The sequence below is a fragment of the Otolemur garnettii genome, unplaced genomic scaffold, assembly GCF_000181295.1.
Source record: "Otolemur garnettii isolate 467f Iridium unplaced genomic scaffold, OtoGar3 scaffold00045, whole genome shotgun sequence".
NCBI lineage: Eukaryota > Metazoa > Chordata > Mammalia > Primates > Galagidae > Otolemur > Otolemur garnettii.
The window spans coordinates 13,144,843-13,168,907 of NW_003852440.1; positions in this window are offsets into that span (position 1 = coordinate 13,144,843).

Sequence of the window (24,065 nt, forward strand, 5' to 3'; positions counted from 1 at the left end):
CCACCCACGCCCTCTCCTCCCCCACCCACGGCCTCTCCTTCCCCACCCACGCCCTCTCCTCCTCCACCCACGCCCTCTCCTCCCCCAGCCCTGGCCTCTCCTCTAGCCACAGGTGCTTCTCCAAGTAGATCTCTTGCATGTCAAACTGCCTTGGTCCCGGGTTCTGTGAGGGCCAAGGGAATGGGGATACTACTTTTCGTTTTGTGGATGCAGAATTTAGGGTCAAACTAGAATGAGAAATCTGTATCTGAGGGTCACAGTGACTTTGGACACAGCTTATCATGTCTATTTAGGTAGAATAAAACTTCCTTATTTATAACTGTATGAATTAAATTCAAATGTATGCTTTAAAAATATAAACCTGAAAGTGCCGTGTGTATGTGTTAATAATTTTTTCCCATCATACTAGTTATCTCCACTGAGACCTAACAGATACAAAAGGCAAGACTTTTAAGCAAGATTTAAAAAAAAAGACTATTTTCCCCCCAATGATTCAGATAAAGAATTTATTCTCAATTGTAAGAATATTTTCAGCATATCTATACATGAGAAAGTGCTAGAAAAAAAAATAGTCTCATTATTATTTAGAATTCCTTCAATTTTTCTGGTACCCCAAATAAGTTAAGAAAGTTATTTTGTTTTATTTTAATAGTTAATCTGAGTAACATTAATACTTCACATGTTCATTGAAAGCTTCCTGGTGCTGTTCCAGGAACTTACTCTAATGATCCTCTTGTTTGTTTTCCCACTTAACAGTGAATAAATTGATATTGCTCAGAACTGGCCCTAGCTCTGAGGGGCCTTTTATTCTCTGCAGCATATGAGAAGAATAAGAGTTGTCCTGGGCCACATTAAATACACAAACACTAACAAAAGCAGATTAGCAAAAAATAAATAAATAAAGTTCTGTGCACCATTTTGTGATAGACACCATAGATAAGCAAACAAGTCCTCACAAAATGAACATGTAGCCCAAGGGCTATCTTTTAAACACCCCTGCTAGGCTCAGTGTAACTGAGGCCTTTATTTGATGTGGATGCTTTTAATTGCTTTTCTATCATTTACAGAAATCATTTTCCCTCATGAAATGCTCTGCTCACTCAGCGCCCACAGTGCTGCCAACTCAGCTGCTCCCAGGATTGCACTTCCAGAGCTCAAGCTGCTTGGGAACTTGACAAATTTTAGCCAATGAGATATGCGCGAAAGTGCATGCAGTGGTTCCCATGAGGTCACCTCATTGCCCGAGACAATTCTGACAATTGGTCGCCTCATTCTGCCTTAATGAGAAGTGATATTAAGCGTTAGCTGTCCTGGCAGCCTGGGTTCTACCGCTTGGAAGTAGTGCAGTGAGGAGCCGCCGCGGTGTAGCTGGATCGGTGAGAGGTGAGACCACGTTGTTTTTCTTGTTCTTGCCAGAGCTTTATCTGGCCACCCCCGACTCATACAGCAACTACGCCCTTCTATCCTTAGGCGCTGCTGCAACAACAATACACAATAATATGCACTAAAATACCTGAAACTGGATATGAGGTCCCAGGGAGGGCAATGACAAAACCACCGGCCACGGGCACGTTACGCAACCCCTGCTTCTGGGAAGATTGTTACCTGCGACCCTGTGACATGTATGTGACGTGTAATAAAACTGGTCTGCTAGCTTTAGATATCTACTGGTAAAATATAAAACTGAGGTGACATTTAAGCAACAATTCAATTTTAAAAGTGTTTTGAGAAAAATCATGATACAGGGGTGGGCAAAATTTTATTTACTAAATGATGAGATAGCTAACCATAAAATATAAATGGATAAATTGAGCTATTTGTAGGTTTAAAACTTAGACCATAAATAATATTTAGGAATTAAAAAGCAATCCTTACTGGGATAGGATATGTCAATACATATATCTGATGAAGTGTTTGTATCCAGAATATATCAAAAAATTCTACAAATCAATAGAAGCAATCACCTCTAAAAATGAGCAAAAATTTCAAAATGCACTCCAAAAAATTCCAAGTCATTAGTAAGCATATGAAATATTTAAATCCCATTATTCATTATGTCATTAGAAAAATGCTTCGTATATGCACTCTAAGATAATACACTAGCATAGCTAAAAAGAGAAAGGTGTTAGGAAAGATTTGTATTAAGAAAAAATTCTCCCATGTTGCTGATGGGAATGTAACTTGACAAAAGTGCTTTTGAAAACTGACAGTACTAACAAAAATTAAATCACAAGTATAAAGTCAACAAACATATCTTCATATGTTTATCAAACAACATACCAAAATGTCTATAACAGCACTATTATAGCAGTAAAATGGGAAAACTCTTCTTATCAGCATAAGAATGAATAAATACATCGTATTCTATTTACAGAACAGAACTTCGGAAAAATAGAATGAGGAAACAGCAGTGATAACAGTGATCTCAAAAAAGTAATTTGATAAAGGAAGGTTAACAAAAAAGAAGGTATAATATATATTGTATAATTTCATTTATACAGTTTCTGTAACAGGCAGAACTCACCTCCGGTGATAGAGTTCTAGGGAATAGAGATCTTCAGAAGGAACAGTGACTGGAAAAGACAAAAAGGGGAATGCCGGGCTGCTGAAAATTCAGTTTGTCAACGTGAGCAGTGAGATGCAAGCATGTGCCTTGTGTAAGATGTTGCTGTAGAGATGATTTGTGGAAGTTGCTGCTTGTATGCCTCACTAAAAATTTTCATAAAACTGCCACTCTATGTCATTTCTTAGCAGATTAATCCATGGAATAACAGCAGATATAATGTGCTTTGAGCTCACATTTTAGGTTTTAAGTATATTTTATGGGTAGTTTAATTCTTTATAAGGATTGTTTTTTATGACTTTTATTCTTTCCTAGTGTTTTCCCAAAGACAAAAGAGAAAAAAAGTCACACTATGTTTAACATAAAATATAATATTTCATGTTTCAAAAAAAGTTCCACAAGGCTATTTTGTAAATATAATTTATATCCATAATTAGTTGACTTAAATAATGTAATTTATCCTGAAGAAGGGTCAACTGGACACTTTTAAAAATCTAATATACTGTATTTTACAATCTTGACATAGTTTGCCTTTCTTAATCCCAGGAATTATGCTATCATTAACCAATAATTATTCTCAACTATGATAAAACTAGAATAAAATAAAAATAAAATGGAATCACCTAGAATGATGCAATGCTAAAATAAATTATCAATATTACATCAGCCTTCAGTTTTTAATGGGTTTTACAAATTATTTCATCATCTTTCATGAAGTTTAAAATAAATCTGGTAATATGATCTTATAACCTTCTTTAAAATGGAATTCATCAAGCACATTTTATAAAGAATTCCATCAAAGTGCAAAGTGATCAACAGCAGCACTTTAGAGCCTGATTAGGATAGTAAAATACACCATGTGAGTCAAATCTCAGGCTATGTTATCAGGAGAAAATATCCTGGATGACTTTCTTAAGCTCAAGAATCAATGAATAATTGATAATCTTTCTAGAAATAATTAAAAAATGATGTTCTCATCTACTTACTCCATGAGAAAAATATTGTCACACAGTATTTTGACACAACTAACATGATAATGTAGAATTTATTTCACAAATAACATCTAGGTGACCTTGGATTTGGTAATAAGTCTTTAGATCCATAGAAAAAAGAATCAACAAGACAGATTTCAGTAAAATTAAAAAGATCTGCTTTGTGAGAGACACTCAACCAAATAAAGGCGAGTTGCAGACTGAGGGAGAATGTGTGTGGAAAACATATCTGATAAAGACCCATTATCCAAAATAAGCATAGAACTTTTAAAACTCAACAGCAAGAAAATGAACAATGTGCTTTAAAAATTGTCAAAGACCAATTAGCAGCAAATGTTGCTGCTTGCCATCTGGACACAGTAGATATTGTTGAACTTTCATAATCTTTTTATTTTTTTTGAGACGGAGTCTCACTAAGTCATCCTGGGTGGAGTGCCCTGGTGTCACAACTCACGAAAACCTCAAACTATTGGGCTTAAGTAATTCTCTTGCCTTAGCCTCCTAAGTAGCTGGGACTACAGGTGCCCGCCACAGTGCCCGGCTATTTTTTTTTGGTTGTTGTTGTTATTGTTGTCATTGTTTTGCAGGCCCCGGCTGGCTTCTAACCCACCAGCCCTGGTGCATGTGGCCAGCGCCCTAACCACTGAGCCACAGGCACCGAGCCGATTTTCAAATTTTAGAAACAATTTACATTCTTTTCTAGAAAATGTACAGATAGAAAATGAACATATGAAAAGATGCTTCACATCACATGCCATCAGGAAAATGCAAATTAAAACAATCATGAAATACCACCACAGAGCTATTAGAATAAACAAAATCCCAAACACGGTGACGCCAAATGCTGGAGAGGCTGTGGAGCAATGGGACCTCTCATCACTGGTAGGATGGTGAGAGGGAGCAGCAGCTCTGAACGCTATTGTGATGTTTTTGTAGGTCATGGTGGTGTTTTGTTTTGTTTTGTTTTTTTAAACTAAATGTGTTGTTATCACACATTCCAGCAAACCCATTCAGATGTTTATGGCAGCTTTATTCATAATGGTCAAAACTCGGTAGTGACCAAGATGCTCTTCTGCTGGTGAGTGGTAAACAAATTGTGGCACATCTATACAAAAGAATTTTATTCAGCACTCAAAAGAAATAAGCTATCAAGCCATAAAAAGACATGAAGGAAACTCCAATGCGTATTACTAAGTGAAAGGAGCATATGTGGAAAGGCGACATACTGGGCATCCCACCCGCAGGCCGTGCTGGATAAGGCAAACCCAGGGGGACAGTATGAAAAATCAGTGGTGGCCATGGGGTGAGGGGAGGGAAGGCCGAATAGGGAGAGTAGAGAAGATTTTCGGTTCATTGAAAACATTCTGTATGGCTGAGCAGTGGGGAATACATAGCACTATACACATGCCCAAATCTATAGAATTCATAAAGTCAGAGGTGAACTCTAAGGTAGATTAGGGGCTATGAGTGATAACGGTGTGTCATGCAGGTTCATCAGTTGTAACAAATGTTCCACTCTGCAGGAGTGTTGACGGCAGGTGAGTCTAGGCAGGGCTAGAGGCGGGGGTACATAGAAAACCTTTGTAACTTTCCTCTTGATTTTACTGTGAACCTAAAAGTACTCTGAAAAAAAAAAAAGTCTTTGAAATAAAAAAGTTGACTGGAAGAAAATACATCATGTAGAAATAAATCTCCAATACTAACTGGCTGTTCTAGTTGGCGTTTTCAAACCTAAAAGTGATCTGAAACAATTATGAGTTTTCACTTTTTACAAAGCATTGCATTTTGATGAAGCAAGAACATGTTAAACCAGAAGTTGTTGCAACTTGGAATCTATTTGATTATTTGAAAATAGGAATCACTATTTACCAGACTGATATGTCCCAGGTTCTTGCATGTGAGTTGATGAGCAGTGAGTTGTATTCAAAAGACATGGGCTTTTTCAAGTATATGTACTTTCTCCAACAGGAAAATATATAATAAAAAAGCATGGGTTTACTATGTTTAAATTATTATTAAAATTTTTAACAAAGTTGTTTTTCATTATCCTTTTAATCTTAATTATGTAAATTGTTTCTAAAATATTTTTAAAATATTTTGAAAATTGAACAATGTCCACTGTGACTAGATGGCAAGCAACCACACTTGCTTCTCATGGTCTAGTGAGGGTCAAGATAATCTGTGTGAATGATTTTTGAACAAAATTATTCAAGAAAAAGAGAGGAAAGGTTTGGCTCTCCCTGAGGAGTGTGATAGACTCAAAATCTCTGGAATGATGGAGAGAGTCGGACACGTCTTATATAAATTGGCACACAGTGCTCCCTGGAACAGAAGAGGCAAGAGGCAGGGGGTGTTTGTGAGGCAACCATACTGCCAAGGATAGCGCGAGTTGAGATTTCAAAAGTATTTAACTAATCAAAATTTAGAACAAACCCTTGGGTGACACCTTTCTGTGAGTGAGAAGCAGACTCAGTCCCCAAGCAGAACATGTTCCCAAAGGCTGGATCCAAAGAGGATCATGAAGAAAGAAGGCTCCTCCACAAGGGGAAACCAAGGTCCTTAGGAAACTGGACTGGAGAGCTCCTTCCAAGGAGTAGAATCCAACTCGCTTATGACCTAATTACCTCACAGACATCCCCCTTTTAATATCATCCCATTGGTGGTTAGGGCTTCCCTGTATGAAGGTGGGGAACACAGCCTGCAGTCCATGACAGAAATCCCGTCCTGTCACTTGCTTGGAGAGCTGACCCTGGGAAAGTGCTCAGTGTTTATAAAACATTCAAAAATTCAGGTATAAGTGTGTCAAATAGTTTTTCTTTATGTGGACAATTTCCAAGACATTAGTTATTTTATTATAATAATTATTTTCAACCCTCACTGTACATTAAAATCCCCTTGTGCATTTAAAACACACAACTTAAAAGCATCATTCCAAAGCTATTAGTCACCACTTCTTAGGATGAAGCCTGCACATGTACTTCTGTGAGAAATCATAGTGCACCAAAAAGATTAAGAAAATAGCTCAATAAAGGTTTCGCATCAAAAGTTACTATATTCAGGAATTGGTTAATTTTAATTTACAGAGCATTTGTTCCAACTTCCCAAGGTCTTATTTATATAAATCATGTGGATTATTAAAGGAAGGTAAACATAGGTGTTTAGAGTTTGTGGGATGGAAAGTACAGATAATATTCCTTCAGGAGCAGAGGTGCATACAAGTTGTATTTGATATATTCACACCAAATTTGGGAAATGTTTATTCACTTTCCTCATGTTTGCATTTTAGAAGGAGTAAAAATGTGTGCTAAATCACATAGTTTATGGATGCATCTGCACTTGTTACTACAGGCGGAAGGTAAATGAACAAACAGAATTACAATACAGCAAACAAACTAGGTTTTCCTTGTCAGTCTCCTGGAGAGAGGTCAGGCTGAGAACTGCCCTCTATTCTCACTTATCCTTTACACAAGTTCAGACGTTTTGTGCCACACACCTATTCTCTCATATTTTTCTTTTACTTGTGTGTATCTTTGCACCTCATTCTTTATTCACTTATTAATTTTTAATCTTATTTATAATATAAGAATATAAAACAAACCCAATCCAGTTAGAATCTTATGTATGTGAGAAACTTTCCATTGAAGAACGTGCAAAACTCAAGTTAGAATTCAGTATATGAAACTTTGCCTTCATATTGGACAAGTGGGGGGAAAGAATGCCTTATGAACGCATTTCAAACGTTTATGACAGAAAACGGAAGGAGTTTTTCTCCTACCAGGGAAAGGAAACGGGCCTTGTAACTTCACATTTGTATAGCCTCTTTCATTTATCTGAGATGGAATGAAACACTACTCCAGTTGGCAATTGCACGTACATGTACCTTACTCAGACCAAAGATGCGAAGGGGGCACAGGCGTGAACTCCCGCACGATGCTGGGCTTGAGGATGGAGGAGGAGACAGACGTATCGGTCCACACCCTTGTGCGGCTTAAGGGACACTGCCGGGGAGAGACAGCGAACAAACCGTGAGCAAGAAATGAAACATTTACAGGCTCTTCAACCTTGTGGAGAAGACAGGGCTCTGTGACCAGCTAATGAAAGAGTTGTTAGGAAGCCCGCTTTTACATGCAGCGGACAGAACACGCTTCCCTGAAGATGCAGAGGCTGAAACGCGAGATCAGGAGGCAGAGTTGGGGGCACAGGGCTCGCGCCCACAGACCCAGCAAAGACCAGAGGATGGCTGGAGCCCAGGAGTTGAGCCTGCAGTGAGCTATGATCCCGCACCTGCACTGTAGCCTGGGGGACAGATGCAACCCTGTGTTAAAAAAAAAAAGGGTGTGTGGGGGGAGGCTCAGCCCACCTGACTCATGAGCACAACTGTCGGCTGCTGGCTGCGTGCTATGAACAAGACTTACGTACATACGCGCCTACATTCGCCCAGCTGCTTTAGGAACATAGTAAGGCCGGGTGCCTGGGTCCCAAGGACCAAGGTAAAAGTGGACACAGCCTAAAACTAAGATCTACTCAAAGTGCTTTTATTTTAAAGGAAAAGCGCAGAAGCCATTAGGAGGCTCCGTGAAAACCCTGGAATCCACAGACACCAGGACTAGGTTCACTGCTGTAAATTCCCGGGCTGCAGAGAGCCGGAGGGGCTGCGGGCTCTGCTGGTCGCCAGGGGCGGGTGGGGCCTGATAGATTCTTGGAAAGAGCCGGGCCCTGCCCAGGGCCAGTGGCAGTGTATGTGGACCACAGCGACACGTTGGAGATAAGTTTTGGAGAAAAGGTTCCCAGCACCGCTGAGGGGGTTAAACGTGAGGCTCTGGAGGAAAGGAGGACTGCGATGTCCTCAGACTCAGGCAACTAGAGAGAGGGAATTGACCATCACTGAGGGTCAACAGTCCCGAAGGACTAACTAAACTGCCTGGCTGTTTACCTTAGAATTCTGCTCTGCTCTGTCTATTTTCTACATTTAAACAGTTTTCTTTTTCTTAAAATAAAATTGCAATGGCTCAGGGCCTGTAGCTCAGCGGATAGGGCGTCAGCCATGTACACCAGGGCTGGTGAGTTCGAACCCAGCCAGGGCCTGCCAAACAACAATGAAAACCACCACAACAACAAAAACTAGCTGGGCCTTGCGCCGGGCGCCTGTAGTCCCAGCTACTTGGGAGGCTGAGGCAAGAGAATTGCTTAAGCCCAAGAGTTTGAGGTTGCTGTGAGCTGTGATACCATGGCACTCTACCTAGGGGAATAGAGCGAGACTCTGTCTCAAAAAAAAAATTTTTTTTTCAATTATTTTTCTCCCCTACTCATTCTCACTTTGGGTAATTTTAGTCCTCTTTCAGACCTGATAAATACAATGGAATTCAATTAAAAATAGCAATAGTTTGAATATTCCTAAGATTTTAGTAAAAAAGAATCTTTATTATTAAAAATAGCTTTTTAAATTAAGACAGAAAAGATTTTAGAAAGTTGAATTAAAGATAAAAATTAACATAGACGCATTACTCAAGCATGAGGCCTTTGAGCTTGTTGTGACATTTGGTTCCAGTAATTCTCTTTTTAGTTATTTCACCATCATAATTATAATTTTTCTGGCTTAGAATTTTGAATTAAGTCATCATATTTCCTCTGAAAATAAATATTTTCCCCAATAATTTTTCTGTGTCCTACTATTGTTTTCACCCATAATAAGAAATTAACTACAATTCTTTTTCTTTTCTTTTTTTTTTTTTTTTTGCAGTTTTGGCCAGGGCTGGGTTTGAACCCACCACTGCTGGCATATGGGGCCAGCGCCTTACTCCTTTGAGCCACAGGCACTACCTTTCACTACAATTCTTAATGAATTGTAAAAGAAAACATCAACCCCTGGGCCTCGCAAGGGGAAGTAGTTTATGTGCATGCATCTTGCTGGGAATGAGGAGTCTCCTCAGGTGTTTGAATTGAGAAAGTCATTACGGATGTTGAAAGCCCTAGAGCGCAGTCTGACATTTTGAGTACACCATCATTTTTCTGTCTTGCATCTTTATTTTCTTGCTTTTAGTTTTGTTTCATCTTTTGGAAAAGCTGGATTCCCCCACTGCCACCAACTTCCTGTTTCACTTTAGGTACCTGAGTCTGAAGTGGTTTTGCTCATCTGTGTATCTCCCTCTATTTCCATCACATGTGAAAAACATCCAGCCCAAATACAGCATTCTTGGATCACCTCATTTTTACAACTAAACTTTATATCTGAACCTTAGCATTTAGTTCATAACTAGCACCTGCTTCCTTTGTAAATAGCAAGTTGTTTTCCTTGCATATAGATATACAATTTTAATTTTCTTTTCTTTTGTAATTAAAATTTTTATCAAGATATTTCTAACATTCCAGTGATTATCAAGACCATTTGAAATGTGTATACCAGGGCTTTTTTCTCAGAACAGTCATGTTTGCTTACCTGATTATTCTAGAATCTGTGATTTTCCATCACACACTCCACATCCCAACATCGTCAATTATACACATGGTTCTGAATAATGTCCAGACCAATTTTCTCTTCCTCAGTCTGGTTTAGTTCTGTGAACTCTTTGATTACTGTGCTAACAAATTCATGAGACAATCAATGCTTTTCTTGGTCTAATTATAAAACTTTAAAGTATTGACATTTACTCTTCAAAACTTTCTTACAGTATAAGGAAATAATCAGATTTTAATTTTGAAAGAAGAAGTTCGAAAGTTTTATTTAACATGCGTATACCTGTGCCGGGTAATGCAGGCCTGGGGGAGCTAGCAGTGAGCTGAGTGCATCCTAACATCCACCCACACTGGACAGTCCAGCCAGGGCAGCAGACAAGAGCAAACCAGATACAAACAGAGCCTTATATGTGGCGATGAATGCCAAATAGCAAGGAGGAAAGTATGAAATGTTATGGGGGAGATTGATGTTTCAATTAGGAGTCAAAGAAGACTTCATAGAGAAAGCGATTTTGCAGGTGCAGAAAGGGAGGAAGGGACCCATGAAGATTTTGAGACTACTTTAGGCAGATGGATTGATAAATGCAAAGGTCTACAGTGAGTTTGTGCAGAATGTCTTTAAGAAACAAGGACCCACAGTGGCTGGGAACATTGCATTACTGTAAGTCTGAAAATTAGTAAGGCATCAGGCAATGCTATCCCTTGAAGGGTTTTACTACGATGGTACATGATGAAGTTGTCTTAGCAGATAGGAGTCACAAAGGTACTTCCATGTTTAAACAATCACTAAGGCCACTATATTATAAATAAATCATAGAGTGCAAGGACAGAAACAGAGTCATGTAGGAACTTACTGCAAGTATTTTTGCAAGACATAATATTGTCTTCATATGAACTAATGGTTGTGGGCAAGGTCAGAAGTGGTAGAAGTCTGGCAGATGAGTTAGAACAGGGATGCCCGTCCTTTGGGCACATGGAGAGAAGGAGAGTTGTCTTGGGCCACCACTAAATACACAAACACTAATGAAAGCTGATGAGCTAATAAAGGTCTGTGCATGATATTTATGATATCCGCTGCCACAGACAAGCAAAATAGTGCTCACAGAATAAACCTAATTATGCAGCCCCTCATTCAGAGAGTCTTTTAAAAATCACTGAGCAGGTCTCAAGTGTGCAATCACTAATGTAGAAAATGTACATATGTAAGTGAGAAAACATCTTTTTAAATATATTTTTATTATGAAAGTGAAAGAAAAGTGGCAACATAAAACTAGTGGCATATTTAACACTGTGTTTGAGGAACTAATGCATGAATATTTGGTTTGGTGGAAGTCATTGCAATTCCCCGTGAGTTCTCAGGGTGCTCATCAGATATTTTTACTCTTAATGTGCTTCATTCTTGAAAATAGTTGCTCACAAATGTAGGTGCTGCCAAAAAGTGATGACATGAATGAAGCATGATTGTAAAAGGAGGCATATTTTTCTCTGGGAAGACAGGGCATGTGAAAGTTCAGTAAAGAGACATGATTAAATTTTCTTTAAATTGAATGTCAGATCAGCTCTACACATTCCACTTGAAAATTGGCAGGTAACAAATTTATGTTAACTGAAAATGGAGTGATGAATGCACCAAAATATTGATTATTTTCCTGGAAATCTTAAAATCTGTTTTCAAATTCTTCTTTCAAATCAAAAAGCAAGGCTTCCTATTTTTCACTGATCATAGGACTGTGTTTAGGCAACATGTGGAAATGAATAAAATTGTTTGCCCTAATTTGAGCTTGCCGTAGTTTCAGTGTCATTTAGAAGGCTGTTATGGCTCGCAATGCTGTTTGAGAAGTTGGTTTTCACATTGAAAATACACGTTTTCCTCATTTAAACGAACAGTTAAATCCACCTAAATCTGTGAGGTAGTTTTCATTGCAAGGTTCTGGCGCAGATTTGGTTTTTGATACTATAAGTGACTTAATAACATGTTTCAAATCATAAAATCTTTTCAACATCTGGCCCCCACTTGTCCATCTTACTTTTGAAAAGTAAATGATGTTGCCATAGTCAGCATGAACACTTTTAAGGGATTTCTGGAATTGGCCCTTGGCCCTTACGAAATTCAGTCTTGATGATAATTTGCATGACATCATCCATTTTTAAAGCTTTAGGCATAAATTTTCTTGATGAAGTACACAGTGATGCTTCATCAAACATTAGTTTTGAGTGGCAATCGCATTGACTTCTATTAATTTTACGTATCATCACCAGGGCACCCCCAGTAACTACCCTACACAGATTGACCACAGACAAAGAAAACATATTTTTTACTGCTTTGTACAAATCTCTTGATTTAGTTGTGTCTCTTAATGACACTGAAGAAGCTGTTTCCTCAGTGACATCATATTCATCATCAATCCCTCTAATAAAAGTAGAAAACTGAGCCGTATTTGTAGGATCAGTGTTGTCATCCATTGCCAAAGCATAAAATGTAAAATTAGCATCTTTACTCTCCAAAATTCTTCTGATAGATTTTCTATGTTCTTCAGTTTGCCTGCCTGTAGTCTGGTGACACCAACTGGTTTTTAAAATATCCCCATTTCTTTTTTTAGGCCAAATTATATCTGCCATGCTTTCCATACATTGCTGAAAAACCTCACCATCAGTAAGCAGTTTTAATTTTTTTGCTACTAAATAAGCTATCACATAATTAGCTCTTATAATGGAATCTATCTGAGTTGTAAGTTTTAAAAAAAATTCTGTTGAAAAGATCATCCATTTTCCAGTTCTGCTGTTTTGTGCTTACAGCACAAATCCTTCACACTTATCAGATTTGGCAACATGTTTTTGCAACTAATGTCCTTTTAAATCATATTCTTTGAAAACTTGTGCAAATTTTCTACAAATTAAGCCGAGTGCCTTCCTATTTTCTTCAATAGAAAAGTAGTCATCTGTACAGTAATCATCGCTTATCTTATTGAACAATCTTCCTTCATCTGTAATTTTTCTTTTGGGGGGTTTGGTTTTCTTTCAAGACATTGTAGAAGCCATACTGAGACTAAAAACAGCAATAGAGAGGGGATTATATTTACTTTTATTCTGAAAACTAATTGACAGAAAAGTAGAGAGCAAGGTCTGGCCATCCCATAGCAGCTGATGCAGGACAAGGCAAGACCCACTGGTGTGGAAGTGCCTTAGCCATCACATAGGAATGCTCATCTGACTGCTGAATAACATTAAACTCCTACCCTTGCAGTGGTGGTTGACATATTATTGGTAACCACTGCCTAGCAAGTCACCATGAGCACACCAATTTGACTGTGCTTGGAAGACAACACAGTGGGGGCTGCCAGTGCGTGAAGCTGAAGGTGTATGCATGCAGATAGCAAGAGTGCACATCTATTTATTTTACAGGACATTGCGACAGGATGTTGTGGTCTACAAGTTTGCACTGGAGAACCAGGCAATTGAGTTCCACCAAAAAGAAAATCACAAAAACAACTCAATGTTTTAAGTAAGTTTACAATTTTGTGTTGGGCCACATGCATAGCCATCCTGGGCCGCATGGCCCCCAGGTTGGACATCCTTGAGTTAGAATTTGCTGATGAACCCAGAGGATGGCGTGAAGAGGGGATTCAGTGATAATCAACTGTAAAAACAGCAGTGTTAGACCATGGATTCAGGAATAATCAGTGTTAGGTGGGATTTAAATCTCAGAGGCTGAATGTGATTGTCTCAAGGGTGTGCAGAAAGGGAAGAGATAAAAAGGCTTCATCCTGGGGCCTCCAGGGTGGAGAAACCACAGACAGGAGGAGGAGGAGGAGGCAGCAAAGGACCGGGAAGGATCGGACAGAGATGAAGGAAAAGCAAAGCAAAACAAAACAAAACAAAACAGAGGATGTGGGACCGTGGAAGCAAACGGACAGAGTGTTCCAGTGGGAAATGTGGCATGTCGCTCTACCAAGTGCAGCCGCCCATGTAAATGAGACGAGAAATGCAAAATCACCATCGTATCTCTTGGCCTGAAGCTGGAGAGAGGGTGCACTATGTGGACAGAAGTCTGTGGGTGGGTAGATAGGACATGGGGAGTTTGTGAATGTCTCTGAGGGCTCTAACTTTACTCACAAAAGTTAAGAGTGCAGTTGGGAGAAGGAGGCATGAATACAGACTAGTCTAGAAAACTGGGGAAGACAGTGCACTAGACTCCTGGGCAGCACTGAGTCTGGACGTCTTGCATTTCAGCTGGGTCCTGTCTGCAGGGTTGGGCTTTCTGTCATCACATTTACCTACCAGGCCTTCTCAGGTCCCTAAGTGGAGATTAGGATTTGCCCAGAAGAGAAAGAGAAAAGAAACCTGAGAAAGAGTGTTAGGAAGCAGAAGCAATGCTTCAGCTCTTAGCTTAGAGAGAAAATAAATATAACAGTAAAAAATTGAAACAAGAATTTATATAACAAAGGATTTGCATTTGACTTTGGGGTATCTGGTCAATCTTTCTTGAATTGGGTCTTGACATTATATCAATTCAATAAAGTATTAGTGTGGGTGGTTTTCTGTTTCTGTGTTTTATTTTGCAATGAAAATAATGATCTTGAAAAATATATAAGAAGTCTGACAATTAAGTTCATGATCCCATCCTAGAAAAAGTGTTACATACTACTGAATATCACTATGGTCACCTCTAAAGTCCTACTCTTGGGAAGCTATGCACCAATGCCAGCACCTCACCACCCTTCAAAGCAATTTTGGAACTCTTTCTGAACTGGCCTTCATAGCTGTCATCATATACCCTTGATGTCCGAAATTCATCAAAATTCAATATTTCCTTTATCTTCTGGCAGAGAAAAAAGTCATTGGAGGCCATATCAAGTGAGTAGGGAGGGTGTTTCAATACAGTTATTTGTTTACTTACGAAAAACTCCCTCACAGACCGTGCTATGTGAGCTGGTTCAGTTAGGACTTTCTTGTTTCTCTATTGATGTTTACTTGGTCTACTATGCTTCTCACAGTCAGCTAATGATTGTGATGCACAATTTTTGCAATGTTTTCATCATTACTGTCTGCCCTGACCTCTCTTCATCAGTGATACTCTTTCTCCCCTCAGAAAATCATTTAACCATTTGTACACTGGTGTTTTCTTCATGGCATTATCCCCACAAACGTCAACTACATGTCCCGGATTTCTCATCCATTCTTGCACAGTTTGACAAGAAATTTATTATGTTTGTTCATTGAACACCAGATACCACTACTTACTAACATAAAGATAGCTCTGAGCCACTGATTACCAAGGTTATGAAACTTTGCTGAGTTGTCTGTATGATGCTGCCTGTCCCGTCCTGCGGGACACGGTTATTCGTGGGGCGAGGGGGACCCAGCCTGTAAAAGAATAGGCGAGAAAGAGGAACGAGACCAAGCAGATTCCTTGTCAAGGTCTGTTTTAATGGAGGTAATAGGTCAGTTTTTAAAACACTCAGAGAAGACAAGGGGTGGGGCAGAGGAATGTGGGAGTTAGAGCTTGCATCAATCTCCTGCTGGGAATGTAAACGATGTGTCTGAAACATTTTATGGCTTCTCTGGGAAGAACAGCTCCTTGTCTAATAAGGGAAAAGCAGCTCCTTATCTGATAAAGGTTAGCATACTCCCGAGGGTGGGGATGGGCGGCCATTTGGCGTCATTTGGCTCCTGATGTTGGCAGTGATGCCAACATCACTGCATTGTGACAAATTTTTGAACTTGTTAAACCTCATATATATGTAGAACTAAAGAATATATATTTTAAAGGATCCATTGCACTCAACGTAATTATTCATTTTTCAAAATTATTTTCATTTTCAAAGTTGATAAAATCACACTAATGTTCCAGGCATCAAGGAACATTTGCCTTTGACAGGAATTATTTTAAGGCCTGCTTGGCATCCTGTCCTCAGATACTTTACAAAAGTTGTATCTATTTTTATTTGACTTTTATCCAAGTGCTAATTCATGACATTATATATAGGACCAATATGGCATTAGATAGGACTGATAATAAGAACAGATTTTGGTCCCCAGATAATTAGCAACTGGGAAATTACATTACCCTTCACCAAAGTTTCACCATGTGCATTGGTGCTTTAAGCAGCTCTAAAAAGATGCACCTTAGCATGTAAAAGCTCTAAGCAAACTTAACATTTGTCTAATGAAGTTTTCCAAACATACTTCCCTCTGCAAAAGCCTTCTGTGGGCCTTATAAACTCATAAAAATATTTCTGAAGAACAGACTTTCAAAGCTCCCTAAGCCTGTAGAATCTGCATGCTTAGCCCTGCTGTCCTTAAGCAGCTCTTGAGCCTGCCCTTAGGGAGGCAGAAGGCTCATCCATCTGAGAGGAAGGACTTGCCCTCCTGAGCTCTGAGATGCCCCAGGACTCTCTTCCTGAAGTGCATCTCTTTTTTCTTTCTTTTTCTTTTTGAGACAGAGTCTCACTTTGTCATCTTTGGTAGAGTGCTGTGGCATCATAGCTCACAACAACCTCAAACTCGGGCTTAAGCGATACTCTTGCCTCAGCTTCCCAAGTGGCTGGGACTATAGGCACCTACTACAATGCCCACCTATTTTTAGAGATGAGTTCTCACTGGCTCAGGCTGGTCTGAAACCTGTGAGGTCAGAGTGCTAGGATTACAAGTCTGAGTCACTGTGACCCAGCCCTCTGAAGTGCTTCACAAAAGCCCCAGGAAGGCATAGCCTTTGGCAACTTGACACATACCAGAATTCTCACTGTTTAGAAAACAAATATGTAATTCTACCTCACCCTGAAAATCTTGACACTAGTCATCACCTGTATTTTATCTTCTTGGAAACTACATCTCTGAAAAAATACCTAAGAGATATTTTTAGGGTCCCACAGGAAAAATTTAAACCCATGTCTTGAAATGCTGTGGGTGTCCCAGTACTTACTGAATGGACATCATATTTACTTTATTGCACTGGATGACAGGTCACATTTTTTAGCAAACCTCATGTCAACTCTCTGACTGAATATTGTGCCAAGTACATGTTTGGGAGTCAATTCACCTGTGATGGGTTAGCAGAGAATTTGGGGTAGATACACTAATAATTCTCCAAAGTTTTATTTGGTTTGGTGTTTCTATTTATGTTGGCATCTATGAATTTCACATGAATTTTATGACAACATCTAACTAGACATAAGTGCATTATAAGAATATTAAGTATTTAATGTTTTATACTTAGAGCTATAGCTAACCAAACAGACATGTGATTATTATTCTTTATTATAATAATAATAATAATAAAGGAAAGCAGATTCAATATTTTATACTTACTTAAACTGAGCAGCTCTTACTTAGCAGATTTTAAATTATAGTATTTCTTCTTCATTTTATGTCAATTTTCTTTTATTCAACTCTGTGGGGATGAATAGCAATTGACTGTTTACCTCAAAAACTAAACCTATATCACACCTGAATACAGTTATTTACTCACTTCTTCAACTTATTTTTTGGGATAGAGGATCAAAACTATTTATTTTCCTCATGAAAAATTCTTATCATTGAAGGCAGCACCTGTGGCTCCAAGGAGTAGGGTGCTGGCCCCATATGCCAGAGGCAGCAGGTTCAAACCCAGGCCTGGCCAAAAACTGCAAAAAAAAAAAAAAATTTCTTATTATTGCATAATTTTGTTGCAGCACACTAAATTTCCCCTGGTATTCCATACCTCCTGGTAGTTATGAAGGAGGGGAGGATAGACAATCTCACTGTAGTAAAAAAAAAAGCTAGTGGCCATGTTGCCCAACCATCCATAGTTTCAGTCCTTACCATAATCTCATCTGGGGATCATCAGATGAGATTCAGGTGTCAATGAAGAACTCAATAGTCTACCTTTGAGCAGCTCCATCTGTTGAAATTTATACTGAGACTAAATTCATTTACTTGTCTTTCTCTGGTGTGCTCTGGACATACTCTCAAAGGCACAGAGAGAGTCTCAGATCCTTTCCCAGCCTGCCCCTGGAAGATGGCACATAGTATTTTGTTCCATCTCATGTCTCATCAGGTGTAATTTAAAGCCATTTACACTTTTATCACCATTTCCAATTAAACTCCCAAGCTTCTTTAGTTTTCTAATTAAGAAAGGCCAATCGTGTTGCAGTAACGGTAGAATCATTTGACTTGGTCAGCACAGAATGGAAGTTTTACCCACAACTCACTTACTACTATTAAAAGTGATAAAATGATGTCCAGTGAGGAGAAGCAAGTGGTATTTACTTTAACATGTTATTGTATCTTTTGTATCAAATTCAGGCCAAGTGGTAGCTGCCTTCGGAGGCCTGCCAACATGTTTGAAATGTTTTTATCTCTACCTTCATTGATTTGAGATCCGACACTGTCTTTGCTAAATTCTTTGCTCTCCAATAAATTCTGTAATTTATCTTCTTCTTCAGTCTGTTACTTATTAAATTGTGATTTTTTTCCAGTACAAATATCTACATAAAAATGGTGATGGATTTGTTTAGTAACATGCCCTGGGGGTTGTTTCTCTGCTAATCAGTATGTATTTAGCTCACAGCAATGAGACTGCAGCCAGAATCTCCCTAAATGTTTAGAGAAGAATTGGTGTTTTAGCAGAAATTCAGATTAAGTTACTAAATCTTGACAGAAGTGCTGAAGGCACTTTGCTCACCAAGTTGTTCTCTTTGAGTGCAAACATTAAATGGGGGTTGAAAACAAGACAGGAACTATTCACTGAAATGTAATTTGAAATCCAGCAGGTTTATTAAGTTGAAAAATGGATTACAGACACACAAAGAGATTACAATTCCAAACTAAGAATACCCATAAAAGGTGTGGAAATTAGCATTGGTGATAATAAGTGGCAAATTAACTTTTGGAAAATAGGCCTGTATTATGCAAATTGGAGATAAAGAAGATAAAACTGTTGCAGACAGGGGTGTGTGTGTTTGCGTTTAATGGTTTTTCAAGCCTGTTTGCCGCAGGTGGAGGCTATGACTCTTCTGTGAACAACCATGTGTCCAAGGGGCAGATATGAAATAATGAATAAGAACTTGTGGCAATCACGTTTATATGTTTATTGATTTTTTAATTTCCAGTGTGAACATCTATACACATGGGTAATGACCAGCTTATACCTGTTGCTGCATTGTAATTTTTTAAAGCACCTCATTTTACTGTTACATACCACAGTCCAGTTCAGATGAGATGTAACATAATTAAAGAGGCTTATTCTGAGTCAAATTTGAGAACCGTTATCCTGAGGCACACCCAAGAAGCCTTGAGCAAGTAGACTCACAGTAGTGGGGTGACAGTTTGGTTTTATACATTTCAGGGATTCGGGAATTACTGGTAAAGTCATAAATTAATACGTAGAAAACATATAGTGGTTTTAAAGGTGGGTTAAATATTCTTTGACTGATAATTGGCTGAAAGAATTAGCCTCTGCCTAATAGACCAGCAATCATCAAAAAGAAGACTAAGATTAGGATCAGTTAATCAGAGACAAAGTACAGGACACACGTCCACACCCCAGTGGTTTGTTGTGTATATTGAGGATATGCAGGTGTGTCTCCGAGAGCCTTAGGCCTGCCAATGAGGCACAGAGGACTTCTCAATGAAGACACAGGAATCATGAGGCCTGTCTGCTTGCTTTTCTGATGGCAAGGGACTCAGTTTTAGGGATCCCCTTGGCCAAGAGGGGTTCTAGTCAGTCAGTAGGATGGAGCCTTAAGGTTTTATAGATGGCAGATACTATAGAGTCACCCTATAGTCACCACACATGGCCATAAAGGCTATGGAGAAGAAAGTCAGGCTGAGGCTCCTTTTCCATGTTTGGCCTGGCTTTTGTTTTAGCCCTTGAGACTGTGTTTTGAACTGCACATGTTCGGGGTTGCCTCCATCGCAATGCTCAGCCCCACTGCAGGCTCCTTGGTTTCTGGGGAACAGGAGGCAGGGAGACCACGTGTGTGGTCCTGATGCTGACTTGGAAACTGTCAAATAGGTTTTGAGGGCACAGGCGATATTTTTCAAAGTAGACAAAGTGATTGTGGATCTATTTATAGATGTTTGAACCACAAAAGTATCCTAAAGACTTTGGATCACATATTTAATACTCACATTTTCATAGAATGGCCATTTATCTGAGGACAGATAAAAAGTGTGTAAAATACATTATCAATGGTTTCCTGTTCTAATGTCCCAAAGGAAATGAGGTTAGATGCTTGAACATATAGCACAGCAAAGATTTCATTGTCCTCATTAAAAGATGAGGTTTATAAGAAAAAAAAAAAACATAAAGAAGTCAAACAGTGACTAGATCTAATCTACTCACCTAGGGTAAAATGTGGGTAGAAGCCTGCATGCAAAACATTTGCCAACTCAGAGCCACGTGACTTCTGTCCAGGGTGATGGCTCCTCTGGGCCTCAATTTCCTGACTTACTACACAGGGACAGTGAGAGTACCTACCCCACAGATGAAAGAGTGATCGGTCTTTAAAGCCAATAAATTATTAACTCACAGCTTTTCAATATGCACTAAAGTCTATCTTTCTCTTGTTGGGGGAGATGGATGTCTATTTTCACAAAGCATTGAGGAGCCCATCAAACCAAAAGGAAATGTAGATTCCTCTTCACATTCATCCGCTTCTTTGCCTTTTGGAATTTGCTCCTTTAAGCCTTTAAGAATTTGTTCAACTAGCTTCTGAGTATCCAGGAGGAACAGTGGGGTATGTCTTCAACTTTGCTGGAGGGAAAACACGTGGACAGTTTTCATAATATCTTGTGAATTTGGCTGCAATTACTATATGTTTGTGCTCCATAAATGAGGGCTCTGGCCCTCATGGGTGGGCATTCTTCCTTTTTTTCTTTGGGAAGCCAGGTTGTTTCTCATCCCTTTTCTCTTCTCTCTCTCTCTCTCTTTCTCCCCCCCACAATATTCCCCTTCTAAGATATAAGATAAACTTATATTTTTATATTCTAATTTTGGCATAGAGAAATTCTTTACTCATCCCTTGGACAGAACCTACTGAGCTATGCACCTGAACAATTAGGTTCTGGTGAAGAGTAAATAGTTAATATGTGTAGCCCTCAGGTAGTCACCTGGCACAGAGTGAGCATCACATAACAACTTGTTCTATAACCATTGCCTGAACCACTGCTACACTAAGGGTCATTTACATTCTCAGTTCTCAAGACACTGTGGAGATACTCAAAGGTTTTCTGAAAATAACAAAGTGACATAGCCTTCATCATGATATGTCTTGTCTTTACTTGGAACCTATTTGCAGATACTGGAGAGGTAATTTTAAAAATCTCCAATACTGCAGCCTTTCAGTATTCTAAGCTAAGTTACGTATTTCCAAATCTTTGAAGAAGCTGACAAAATCTGGAACTAGGGAAAATGACCATTGTAGCAGCAACACAATAGCTGACCTTTTTGTAAAGAAGAAAAAATATGGACTATGATGATTCACAATGAAAAATCAGAACACAAGTTTGAAAAGTGTAAGGAACAGAAGATAAGTCCATTCATGTCCCAGTTTGCCAAAGGACATCAGAATATGTCAAGCACCATAATTATTCTCTGGGTGCCTCAAGAGTCCCAGACAAGTCCCTCCTTGGATTAGTGAGGGTATCGGCAATGTCCTTCTAGAAAGGGACTGATGAGACACCTGTGCCTGCTGGATAAAGAAATAGACATTTTTCAGAAAATGGAGCTGGATTTGGGGGCGCTTGTGTTACAGGAGAAGAGAGTAGTTACAAATTTAGTATGCAGGGGAATTTGAGAGACCTAAAATATTTGTACTTAATTATTACATCATTGCTTATTTTCAGGACTTGAATGGCATGATCTGGTTTGTATTAAAACAACTTTAGCAAAACTGAAGCAAAGAAATAGGAAAATATTGAGGAGATGTTATATTAGTGTATTAAGGCAGTTGTATTCAGGATTCTACAGACTGGGCAGCTTATAAACCAACAGGTATTTATTTCTCACAGTTCTGGAAGCTGGGAAGTTCAAGATCAAGGAGCCAGCATTTTTGGGTTTCCTTGTTCCTAAGTGGCAGCCGCTGGTGCATCCTCTCAGGGTGGAAGGGTGAACTAGTGTGCTGGGGGCTCTTTGATGAGGGCAGTGTCCCAAGTGCTGAAGGCTTTCCCCTCCTGATCCAGTCCCCTCCTAGGGGCTCTGACTCCTAAAGCTATCACCTGGGGGATTTCAGAATAGGAACTGGGCAGGAGGGGCACACCTTTGTACTATAGCACTTAATAATAACACAGATGGCAAAACTAATGATGAGAATCTGTCACTTAAAATGAAGAGTGACAAAGAATACTGAGATGTTGCTGAAGTGGATGTGAGTAACCCAGATAAACTAGAGGGCTTTTCTAAGGCAGCTTAGGCCTGTGATCTGGGCTCCCTTGAAGCCATCATCTGCTCAGTTTGATACTGGGTTCCCCCATTCAGGACTGGACAAGGATCCTTTTTGTCTAGGCCTGATCAAACAGACTTCTTTTTCTCTAAACTGCACTCTCTGAATATAGGCAAGACAGAAGAAAAGCGGTTTTGCCAGTATTCATCGAGTGGCCTCTTCTGGACATCCTGCCAGAGCTGGAAGAACTGCATTCATTTGCTGACACTCTCATTCGTTCACTAATCAACCTGGAAAAAGTGTCTTCCATCTGCCAAGAACTCTTAAACAAAAGACCCGCTGGGGACTTCCCACTTGGGTCTTCCCCCTCTGCCTTTCCTTCCTTCTATTCCTTTCTGTCTACTAAATCCCATCTTACCACTGTTCAGTGTGGTCCATGAGTTCATTCTTCAATCTCAGAGACCAAGGACCTACTACAGAAAGAAATTCCATCAATGAATTGACTAATAAGATTTTTTCAGAGGAATTCACAGAGATGAGAACCACAGTCATAGGAGAAGTCAGATGACCACTCAACTTTTCTGTAGTTAATTCACACCTTTGTGCCCCCCCACCCTGTGTACTCTTTTCTGTGTGGCCTCTTCTTAAAAACCTGTATTATTATTGGGGGAAAGAAATCCTCATGACCCTGACAAAAGTACAGCTATTTAGGAGACAGCTAGTGATAGAAAGCCAGCCAGAAACCAAACTGTGAGACCACTGTGACCCCTCACTCCCCGCAACTCTGTAAATCCTCACTACCTTGACAAGGGTACAGCCAGCCTGGGAGGAGAGCTAGTGACAGAATGCAGGTCAGAGACCAAATGGTGTGGTCACAGCAGCCCCCTCCCCACACTCCTGGAATGCTTCAAGGCCAGTGTTCCTGAGAAATATCAGAATCTCCTACCCTGGTCCTGGCTAGCATTATAGGTAAGGTTCTGGTGCAAGATTAATGCTTTTGCAGAGAACAGTGATTCTAAGATGTGTCTCAGACACAGCATCATTCACTCTGTAGGAAAGATGACTTCCCTCACCTCTCATGACCCCCTCCCACATTAGAGCTACACTAATAAAAGTCCCTTGAAATTGTGTGAGGGGTCTGACTTCTGGTCGGACTCCATTCTGCTCCTTTAAAATAAAGCCTATCCTTCATCCATGGACTGGTCTCTTCTCCTTTTTGTGGACCCTGGCTAGGACCCTATCCCTAAACCTCTTAATTATCTGTTCTTACCTTCACCTTTCTAAAAAGAAAAAAAGAGAAGAAAAAGCAAATTGTGTCCAGTCCACATACTTTTCCTCCAGGATGACTCAGGAGTATTCTTTTCACCCTTCCACATGCAGCCAGATAACTGGGGCTCAATGGCTGGAAGTGGGAAATCAGGGCAGGGTGGTATTAGGGAAGAAGGAGAGTCTGAGGGGGAAGCCCCCAATGAGGCCCGGGGCTGCCAGTGCAAGAAAGACAGAGCCACCAGCTGTGACAGCGGATCCAGGACCAGGTCAAGCAGGGGTGTGGCAACCACTAAACCTGTTCTTTTGGAGACCCTGAGCTGGGGACTTGAAGTGGCATCCACAAAGTGACCTCAGAAGGCTTTGAGTTTTGTTTTTGGATCTCTGGATGAACACCAGGATGGAGAGAGAAGGAGGCCTAATCAGCCA